Below are 11,383 nucleotides of genomic sequence, written 5' to 3'. Positions count from 1 at the left end.
ATGAGATTACAAATACAATTAGTGGGAGTTAAATCTTTTCCAATATGATTAAAACAATATTTTTTTCTAAATATGTAAAATCTAATGCAAAGGTCTAGAGGGAATTATCATTTCATTTCGTCTACATATATATGCCACAATAGCAATTTACAATGTATGTATAATATATATAAAATTAAGTAGCAAATTGAGTAGCACAGGGTGAACCTACGCCGTTAATTAACAGAATGGTCATTGAATGCTCATGAGCTGTATTGCTGAGATTCATTTTTGTGTTGATTACAGCCATTCTACAAATGACAAAAGTAAATATTCATCTCACAAACCTTTGTCACACAATTTTCCCTCCCAGCCTTCAGTACAGTCCCCCGGACAGTACCCCGATGTAGGGTCACATATCGCGTTATTGGCGCAGTTTCCGGAGCATTCTTTCTCACAATTATCTCCATATTTACCAGGTTCACAGTTTGAGGCATCTGTTTACAAGATGTTTTGTAATAATTGTATTTTTGAAGTTTAAAAAAAAACCCACCAAGAATACATTTCCAATGAATTACACAAATCACTAAAATTGGTTAAAACTCTCAAATAAAAATACAAATTAAAAATACAAATTAAAGACTAAGTAACATCAAAATTATTGAAGTCTTCTTTCATTCCTAAGCCGTTTTCGAATACAAAAATCTTTTTCTACTAAACATGTCCGGGAACTCGGTTTATACGGTCTCATCCGAAAGACCGGTTTCCACGCCCCACAGAGGAAATGGAACGCGCGACGTTAGGATCTAACTCCTTACTGCGCGACCCTAGAGCAGACGTTCTAACAACTACGTCAGGCGGGCGACTCATAAACATTTTTTTTAATAATGGATTGTCAACATTTATTTACTTTTTCAACTAAATGAATATATGTAATAGTACTTAAATAGCTACCTTCGTGTACGTCCAGTGCGTGTTGATTGCTTACAAAAGATTTCCCATCACTTTCTACGACAACTCTGTAATTAACCTCGTCTTTAGCACTCACGTTGATTATTTTCAGCGTGAGTACAATAGTTCCACCGGAAGTCAGCTGACTCTGCTCGTATTTTGGCAGATCAACTGAAATATTTCTGACGTCATCCTTTGATATTTTTTGCCACAAAACAGATGTGATATTAATCTCAGGAATTACGGTAGATTTCAAATATGCTTGATCACCCTGTGTAACGCTGGCATTCCCTATTAGAATAACTGTTGGCTGTCCTGAAATAATTGCATTGGACAGGGTAGATAAAGTTGGATGTTGTTTAATCATTATCATGCAGTGTAAGGAATGAGACAGATTTGTCCATTTATTTTAATTTTCATGTAATATTTACTGTAATTAATAATATATTCTTTAAAAAATAAACAGTAAGACATTATTACATAAAAAAAAACGGGGATGAGATTAATTGAATGTATATTGTTTAATACGGGGGTAAAAGTTGATGATAATGATGAATGTATTTTTGATTAACATTTAAGACATTGCAGAGAATTTTTTACTGATTTATTAGAATTGCTGTTAGACGTTTAATTGTAAAACATACCGTATACATATAAGAATATATCCAATACATTAACAAGAATGAAGAGAACTATATGAGCACTCATTTTATTTTACAAAACAATTTTCTTTTTAGAAATCTAGATTTATAATTCACGCATTACGTCAAATGAAAATTAAGGCACGAGTTCCGCATCTTAATTTTGAAAACTTTACTTAGACAACATTTATGACTGATCTGCATTAACGTAAATTTCATGGGAAATGAATTTAAAGATCCCACGGTTCTAGTGAGAGTAAATTATTTTCTCCTTTTTTGTGGTGTAAAGTAACAAATTATTAGAGTCATTTTCATGCTTATCGGATTTTTAAACACAGTTATCAAAAAAGTAAGGTGTAAGTAGTTTAAGTGTATTTATAATGGAATGTTTAAAGGGATAGATGTAGGGGGTAAAAATATCGTCTAATTCAATTTTTTTTGTTTATTCATTCCCTTTTTGATGGCAAAAATAAAGGTATATTCGTGACATGAGTAGGTGTTTTCTACCTGTGTTTTTAACCTGTATCTATTGACATCTTCACAAAGAAAAAAATAAAACACTAAGCTTATTTGACTCATTCAATCATGTTTTAAAGTTTTTAATTAAACAACCAAAAAAATTATTGCAAAATTTAAGGATAACCTTTTTTTTTTATTTATACAAAATTTTATTCACATAAGTGAATGGGATTGGGCAGCAGGCAAAGCCTATTTTAGCCCTCTCCCTACAAGGTCAAAATGAACACACAATATATAGATATAAAAATAAATAGACACACATAGTAGCAAAAACAAAAGAACAAAAACAAGAGAAAAAAAAGTAGAAAGAGAGAGAGAGAGAAAAAAATTTACAATGAAATACATGTACCGGTTATAAAGTGTTGGCATGAGTAACATACATTACAATTCAAATAAAACGTTTGGTTGCTGCGATGAAAGCATGTACTGCTTCAAATATTTGAGTATTAATATTTAGTCCATGATTGGGACTACCATACAAAAGTAAATCAAGTTCATGAGTTTGATCACAATCAATAATATTTTGAATTGTTTGGAAAAGTACATTTCTTGGAGAGTTATATTTTGGACAAGCAAAAAAATAATGATGAGCATCTTCAATAGAGTCAATACAGTATTCACACATTGGTGTTTCTGATAAAAATTGGTTATATAAGTCTGCCTTTAAATTACTTGCATTATTTCGCAATTGGCAATGTATTATATTGTACTTTCTTATTCCAAAATGATAAATTTCTTTACCTTTTTTACAATAATATGAATTTAAAAGACTTTTAAATGAAGATATTCCAGGGGCATTTCTGATATAATCAGGCAAATCATTCCATAATTTAATAGTTGATGGGAAGAAACTTTCCATATATGATGTAGTTCTAATAGAAGGAATTTTGAATTCTGCATCATTATTTCTTAGATTATAGGGGTGGTTTGTAGGACGAAAAGGTTCAATCAAGTCCGTTAAATATTTAGGTGAATAGCCATTTATGATTTTATATAATAGTAGCAATTTATGAATATTCCTCCTAGTTTGTAAAAGATCCCACCCTAATTCATCATACAATTTTGATCTAGAGGAATTTGATCTTAATCCAGTAATAATTCTACCAGCTTCAACTTGGATATCTTCTAAAAGTTTTGCATCTTTTTCAGAACAATTGTCCCAAACAACATCTGAATATTCTAAAACAGGTCTAATAAATGCAAAATATATCTTAATAAGTGTTTTTCTTTTCATCTTATACTTAAGCATTCTGAGGATATTTAGTCGTTTTGTAGCTTTTTCATGAATTAATTGTATATGCGAAGTCCAGGTAGCATCACTTTGAAAATGTAATCCTAGGTGGGTATGAGATGCATTTTGAATAATGGATGGGCCATGATGACCAAATGTAATAGGCGGATATTTTATATTTTTGCGGGTAAAATCAACATTTACAGTTTTGTTTGGATTAAAGTCAACAAGCCATTTTTTTGACCATTTATCAATTAGGTCTAGATCACTAGTAAGCGACTGTGCTACATTTGTGGCTTCTTTTTCTACAATAGCATATAAAGAGGTGTCATCAGCAAAAAGACGTATATTGTTTGCTAAATCATCACAAATATCATTTATGTATAGGAGAAAGAGAAAAGGTCCCAAAACAGAACCCTGGGGAACACCAGCATTTACTGTCTCATGGTTTGATGAAAAGCCATCAATTACAACTTTTTGTTGTCTATCACACAAATAATTCTCAATCCAGCCTAATATGCTGCCATTAATACCATATTTTTTTAGTTTAGATAAGAGACCTTTATGCCAAACTTTATCAAATGCTTTTGAGATATCACAAAAAATAAATCTAACATCTTTACCTTTATCAAGACTTGAAATTATAGTGTTGTATATTTCTACTAGTTGGTTCACAGTTGAGTCTCCAGGTTGAAATCCTGACTGATATTTGTAAATTACATTATTATCTTTCATAAGATTATGCAATTGTTTAAACAAAATTTTTTCCATTATTTTACATAAGACACTTGTAAGGGATATTGGTCTATAATTTGATACTTCTTGAGCACTACCTTTATTTTTAAAAACTGGTGTAATCTGTGATAATTTCCAAATATCTGGCAACTTTTTTTCAATTAGTGATCTATTAAAGAGTTTTGTTAGAGGGGTTTTAATTGTGCTAGCTATTTCTTTCAAAATTCTTGGGGAAATACCATCAGGACCGGGTGGTTTACTACTGTCAATGATACATAATTGATCATAAACTTCATTTTCAGTGATAAATATTTCAGATAAAGTGTCTGTATTTTGTAATGGTGGACCAGGACCATGAAGGGGAATGTCTGGTTCATCTGTAATAGATGAAACTTGTGCAAAGTATTTATTAAGGACTGTAGCTTTCTCAACTGGATGGAATATAAGTTTACCTTTAGATTTAAGTGGTGGTATTGGTTCATAATTTTTGTTTAGTTTTGATATTGACTTGACTATTCTCCACCATTTTCCAGGGGGGATTGATTTATCAATCATTGAGGATATTTTCTTGTTATATTTTTCACGGGATTTTCGAATTTCATCAATAACTGTATTTCTGAGTTCTCTGTATGTCTGCCAATGCAGTGGATTGTCTGTATGCTTTGCTTTATAGTGTGTCCTATTTCGTTTCCTCATTAATTTCCGTATGGTATTATTCATAAATACTTTATCTCTAGGTCTGATGGTAATGGTTTTCTTAGGAATATGTTTATCAATACAATTGTTTAATGAAGAGACAAACTTAGAATATGTTTCATTGATATTTTTTGAATCATATAAAATAGAGTTCCATTCAAATTGTCTTAATTCCTCATTAAGTGCAGTAAAATTTACATTTTCATAATTTCTTACTACCCTTTTGTAAGCATATTGTTTGTGGATTGTGAATTTAAGTTCAACACTAATAACACAATGAGAGCTGCAAAAAGGTGCTGCTATGTCATGATTTTGAATCAGACAAGTATTATTAGTTAATATTAAATCAATACACGTCCCAGTGCTCACAGTAAAGTTGGTAGCATTATCTATGAGATTTGTAAGGTTGAGTCGTTGTAATAAGAGTTTAAATTGTCTACTTTGGTTGGACAGCATATTGATATTAAAATCACCTAATAATAGAATTGGAATATTAAGATCTAAAGCTTGCTGTAGGTTATATAGAAAATGATCCCAATATTCTGCCTTTGAGTTAGGGGGTCTATAAATAACTCCCACAAGTAATTTATTATTATTTACTACTACTTCAGACCAGAGAATCTCCATATTTCTAGAGTCTAGGTCTTTTCTTTCTGAAAAATGTATACTTTTAGAAATGTATAAAGCAATGCCACCTCCGAAACGATTTCTATCTTTACGCAGGGGGGTATGATACCCAGTAATTAATATATCTTCATCACTGATTGAGTTATCTAAATGGGTTTCAGATATAGCTATAATGTCATACTCAGAAAGTTCAGCTGATACAACATCTATTTTTGAAAGTAGACTACACACATTATTATGTGCTATACGCAAATTTTGTTTAAATAGATTTGGTGGTCCAGGATTTGTTTCCACGCCAGATATGATAAGCAAAAAGTATATAACAAGTAATAAAAAGTAAGTACTCTTCGTTAATAACAATATACGTGAGTAGATCAGTACATACCTAATAAAACTCAATGTCCTTGGCCATCTAAGTAGACACATGCACTTAATCACAACTATCAAATATGAAATAATGCTGAACAAGAAAACAACTGGCCTCGGACATTCCTACACTGCACATGCTAGTTTTGAATCGGAAAAAAATAAAAGCGCAGTAAATGACAAACCGGTATTGATACTGAAATCCGAGATCCGGATTGAGAGAAAGCAAAAAATAAACAAGAATACAAAAAGTAACGTATATACAAATACAAAACAGTTGTACCATTATGAAAGAAGAACGATTGCTGGTTTTAAGGCTAACAGCTTATATAGAGTAATTGAATATAGTTGTATGAAGATTATGATGATACCATGGATACATACAACAGATAAGGAGATTGCTGGCCAAACGTCTTACTGACCATGATTATCAGCTGTTTTAAACAGCTGTTCTTACTAAATGCTCACATTCTAGTATTAAACTCCTCGTTAGTGTCCTCACGTAGGTCATAAGTGTTGGCAGGTGGAATCAGGCTTACAACCCTGGCAATGTCATTTTCGTTCTTTATGTTGAATACTTTGCCCTTTTCAGTTTTTTTAACAAAGATTTTTCCCTCATTAGTCCAGCAGGAGTGGAAGACCCTCTCTTGGCGAAGTTTTCGAATTTTTGTATATAGTTCTGCTCTATCGCTTGTAAGGGCTTCATTGATATATATTTTATAAGTGTTGGAGGGGTTTTCATTAAAAGGTTTCAAGTTTCTTTTATTATTATAGACATTTGCACGATCTCTATACCTCACAAATTTCACAATTATGTTTCGAGGTGGAGTTTTAGTTCCTGGTCGTGGTCTAGGACCTAGGCGATGTGAATTTGAGATTGAGAACTCGGTCAGAGGTCGATGCCCAGTACCTTCTAATATGTATCTATTGATAACATTCAGTGCGATCTGGTCAGTGTCTTCTTGTTGCCCTTCTCTAGGTTCGGGAATCCCAGAGATTTTTAGACAGTTTTTCCTGGAATATTGCTCTAGTTCATCAATTCTTTGATACAAGTCAGATATTTCTGATTTCATTCGGTCAATTTCAGGAATGAGTGTTTTTGATATTGAGTCTTTTATTTTGGGATTACTGAGAATCAAAGAAGTGATTTTTTTCAGGGATTCTGGGTGTTCACTGGCATTTTCTAGTATAGCACTTAGATCGGAAATATCCTGATCTAGAGTGCTCAAGGAACCCGTAGAGTTAGGACGCTGCCGCTTACTTGGGTGGTCAGATTCATTTGGGGACAAGGGGGAAAGTTGATCTCTTTGCCCATATCTAAATCGATTTTGAGCTTTTCTACCCGGCATGATAGACAGATAGATAGTTAGTGTCAATACCGGTATCACTGTCTAACCATAAAATCGATCGTAGAGTGGACAAGTATGTGCCCCGTGTCCGTGTACAGGTGAACTGAACTCAGTAGATCGCTCAATAGTGACCGTTTGGTGAACCAAATATGAAGTTATAGAAAAATCGCATGTAAAACACTCACAGTTTTATGAATTTCTGAATGGCAGTCACTTATCCCATCACTGATCACATTTTTACCACAAAAGTCTAGATCTACATTGCTGTTAGACCACAGAGAATCTAGCGGTCAGTATTGTGTATGTCGTCCATTTCTGACCTTGACCTTGGTCATTCATTTTTGATAACCTTAACTAATCAAAAAAGAAAAATAAAACGCAAGGCCCCAAGACAATAAACTGAAAACAGACTTAAGTTAAAATTTCAAACCAATTAAAATTTTGAAATTGTTATGATACGAAAGAAATCAGGTTGTGTTTGAATATAAGATACACAATTGCAACCTTTTGATTAAATATGTTAAATAAAAGTAATTGTATTTTAAAAAGAAGACTAAAATACATACCCGAAGGCCCCGAGTGCCAAATAAAGGCATTGGAAATGCCCATCTGTACCAGGAATGTCAAGTGCACGATGCTTTTTCGATATTGTCGACATCGCTTTAAAAATGCTAGTCCTCCTAATATCATAACATATTCAACATGACAATAATGCCTATCTTTATCTCTCTATATGTTACATTGTTCAACAATATAACGTCAAAATCTTGTCAAAATCTTGTTAACATTGCCTTCCCCTTTTCTGTTGTTTGCATCGTTCACATCGTCGACATCGCAATATTGGTCGATATCGAGTAGATATCGTGTAAACATTGCCCTTCTTATTTTTCTTGTTTACGTCGTTCACATCGTCGACATCGCAATATTGGTCGATATCGAGTCGACATTGTGTAAACATTGCCCTTCTTATTTTTCTTGTTTACGTCGTTCACATCGTCGGCATCGCAATATTGGTCGATGTCGAGTCGACATCGTGTCAACATTGCCCTTCTTATTTTTATTGTTAACATCGTTCACATCGTCGACATCGCTATGTTGATCGATATCGAGTCGACATTGTGTCAACATTGCCTTTCTTTTTATCTTGTTTACATTGTTCTCATCGTCGAAATCGCAATGTTGGTCGATATCGAGTCGACGTCGTGTCAACATTGCCCTTGTTATTTTATTGTTTAAATCGTTCACATCGTCGACATCGCCATGTTGATCGATATCCAGTCGACATTGTGTCAACTTTGCGTTTCTTTTTATCTTGTTTACATTGTTCTCATTGTCGGCATCGCAATGTTGGTCGATGTCGAGTCGACATCGTGTCAACATTGCCCTTTTTAAAATCTTGTTAACATGGTTCAAATCGTCGACATCGCTACGTTGGTCGGTAATTGAGTCTAATTATTTTTTGTTTATATGCTTAGTATCTATGTTGGCCTATATCGAATCGTCATCATGTTAACATTAAGTTTCCTATTTTGTTTTTTATCTTGGTAAAATTATTGACGCATTAAACGCATAAAATCAAATTGAGTTCATATCGATAAGGCAATATATTCTGTTTACTATTTGCACATCACCACCATGACAATCTTTGACTCTTATGAGTCCACATCCGAATTCAGTTAAAGAAAATATCAAAATATTTTAGAAGACAGATTGCAGTTTTGTGACATATGCTGTATATTTATCTAGAAAACATATGATTTTTTACAAATGAATGAATTAAGAAAGGAACATGGTCTATCATTCCACTTGGCAGTTCTTAGAAGATCAATGCAATCTCTTTTATCAGCTTTTGTTGGATCAATGATGCTTGGTTCTTTTGGGTACCAATAGGTAAAATTCATGGTCACGTTGGAGTCATTCCAGCGGTATTGACCTTCAACTTCAAGGTCATTTCCGCTAGTCCAGGCGCTACAGTCAGTGAATACATTGAAAGGACAATTATCTAAAATGATCCATAAAGAGTGTAAATATAAGGAATATATTCAATAAAGCACGGTTATATCGAACACGCTGAATTAAAACTTACAGCAAAGAAATTTTGCATCCCTGTGACTATATATATTGTAAATTTGAATGATATAACGGTATATTTTAAGAACGATGCAAACTTGTCAGACCCTAGTACTTCGTTATAAACGTGTTTTACTGTAAATGTATTTTAAAAAAGTCCATTAAAAATTGAGGGATCGGGGAGACAAACACCTTATTACTTAAAAAAATACTGCTGATGCCAGGTACCTAAGATTTAGATTACTATTTTTGGCTATTAAATAGAAATAATACACAAATTATAATTATTATTATCATTCTAGCACATTATCTTAAATGTAAATGTATACACGAGAATAGAATTCATACAAGCAGAAATTTAAGCGTGATTACGCAATAATAATAATATCCTTGGTAATCTACAATACAACTTACTTTTATAAAGAAACGTTGTAGCGAGCCAGACCAATTCTTCTTTGCTGTCAATTACGACCAGTTGAGAGCACATCTCTTCACACTCAACCTTGTGGGAAAAAAGTATTTTGTGAAATAAGTTAACGTTTAAAAGCTCTAAACGACATAGTTGACAGTCAGCATTTCGTTACTTCTTGGATTTTTAACGTGGTTTATTTTGGGCGATTATTTCTATCATTAGTTTGTATTTTGACTGAAGTTTTTGTCATCACTTCTTAGGTATTTTTACTTATAATAAAGATCCATATGCGGTATATTATATATATTTTCCCCCACAAAAGTCAAATTTTGAAAACTTTCTGAAATGTGCTGAATTCAATAAATTGTTTTAAATACTTCTTTTGCCGTATATATTAGTTTTTGAATTTGATACGTTGAACGTTTTTGGTAGATTAAAATATTTAGATATTTATATGACAATTTTTGTACTATTCATAGGGAATCATTGCAGGAAATTATAAATGAAGAGCAGACGAATGAGTATTTACTATCAATTTTAACAACATTTAAATGAATTAGTATAACAGTTTTACATGAATGTGTAGTTGTTTAATGCTTAAGGTCCTATTCGGAATATTTTGACCGATCAGAATATGAGAGTAACTACTTTTACAGTATGTAACTTACCTTAGCTTCCGACCACGTGACCTTCTTCTGATCTTTCAAGTAACAATGGTTGTTGTATTCAGTCCATGGGGGCATACAACCTGTTAATATCAGTTTGATTACTACTTGAATCTCTTCACATTTATTAGTAAGATGATGAAGAGGAAGGCATGGTTTGGGCTTTATTGCGCCCTAAAAATGTTATGTTCTCAACAATTTATGAAATTGGCTTAAACAAGAGTTGATTAGATGCATATGATAAATCAATAAAAAAAATATGGCACGAAGGAAGACCGTGCTGGAAATCTGACATCATAACTAAGTTTAATATTAAGAAAAGCATCAGACTCATTTCTGTGCTAATTTTCTTTTAGTGAATAGTGTCTGCCAAAGTCGTCCACTTCACCTTTTGGATATATTGTGTAAAATATTTTCAAAAGTCATATATCTCAAAATCGTTGTGGGAGATGGTGGCAGAGTCTTTTTCTTAAAGAAAATTCCGCTGAGAACTGATGCTTCTGCACCTTTTTAAAGGAAATACGGGAAAGGTTTATGACGTCATACTTGCATTTAGGAGTAATTATGCATGGAATTCCAATAAATCAAAAAGATCGAATTGGAATGTCTTATATCACTTTCATATTTTAGAAAATAAAACGGCTTAATTTGTTTAGAAATTGTTCCTTCTTCTTTATTATTAATATTATTGACAATATTTCTCAGTGTTTAGTAAAGCGTTTGAAGTTGTTTTACTGTCTCTTATTTAAATAAAAACTAGTATTGATATTCAATTCATTTTGTGTTTTTCCCATCGGGTTGTCTATTCATTGTCGTTTCCAGCTTCAAAAGACTTGTATATCAAATCCCAAACAGCATGGAGAAAAGTATTCATGTTACTCGTTTCTTATCTATTTTATTATTTGAACTCATACTTATTTGCAATGATCATATTATAAAACTATCAGTATGTATTATATGCCTGCATATAAAATTATAGTACTGTAAATCATTTTTTACACAAATGACCTTAATTTTTGCCTAAATTTGCGAGACCGTCTGCTTTCATTTTTGCATATATGTAAAATAGTCAGGCTTTTTTACAATAAAAACCATACGTTGCATTGTTGATTTTCAGCTTTCATCAATTGTTCGGGCAAAGT

The 11,383-nt window shown here is 32.5% G+C and overlaps 1 long non-coding RNA gene across 1 annotated transcript; it reads right to left on the bottom strand.

The window, feature by feature from the left end:
• Positions 1-388: 388 nt before the first annotated feature.
• On the bottom strand, positions 389-1,623 carry LOC134272706 (uncharacterized). Its single transcript, XR_009993260.1, has 3 exons — positions 1,575-1,623; positions 934-1,101; positions 389-476 (listed from the first exon to the last, which is right to left on the bottom strand). It is a non-coding gene; the product is annotated as an uncharacterized LOC134272706 (long non-coding RNA).
• Positions 1,624-11,383: the final 9,760 nt, after the last annotated feature.

This window comes from Saccostrea cucullata, unplaced genomic scaffold (assembly GCF_032062105.1).
Source record: "Saccostrea cucullata isolate Sc308-1 unplaced genomic scaffold, CSIRO_AGI_Scuc_v1 ctg8265, whole genome shotgun sequence".
NCBI lineage: Eukaryota > Metazoa > Mollusca > Bivalvia > Ostreida > Ostreidae > Saccostrea > Saccostrea cuccullata.
The sequence above is the reverse complement of the archived record's forward strand: the minus strand, read 5'-3'. Positions and strand labels throughout refer to the sequence as shown.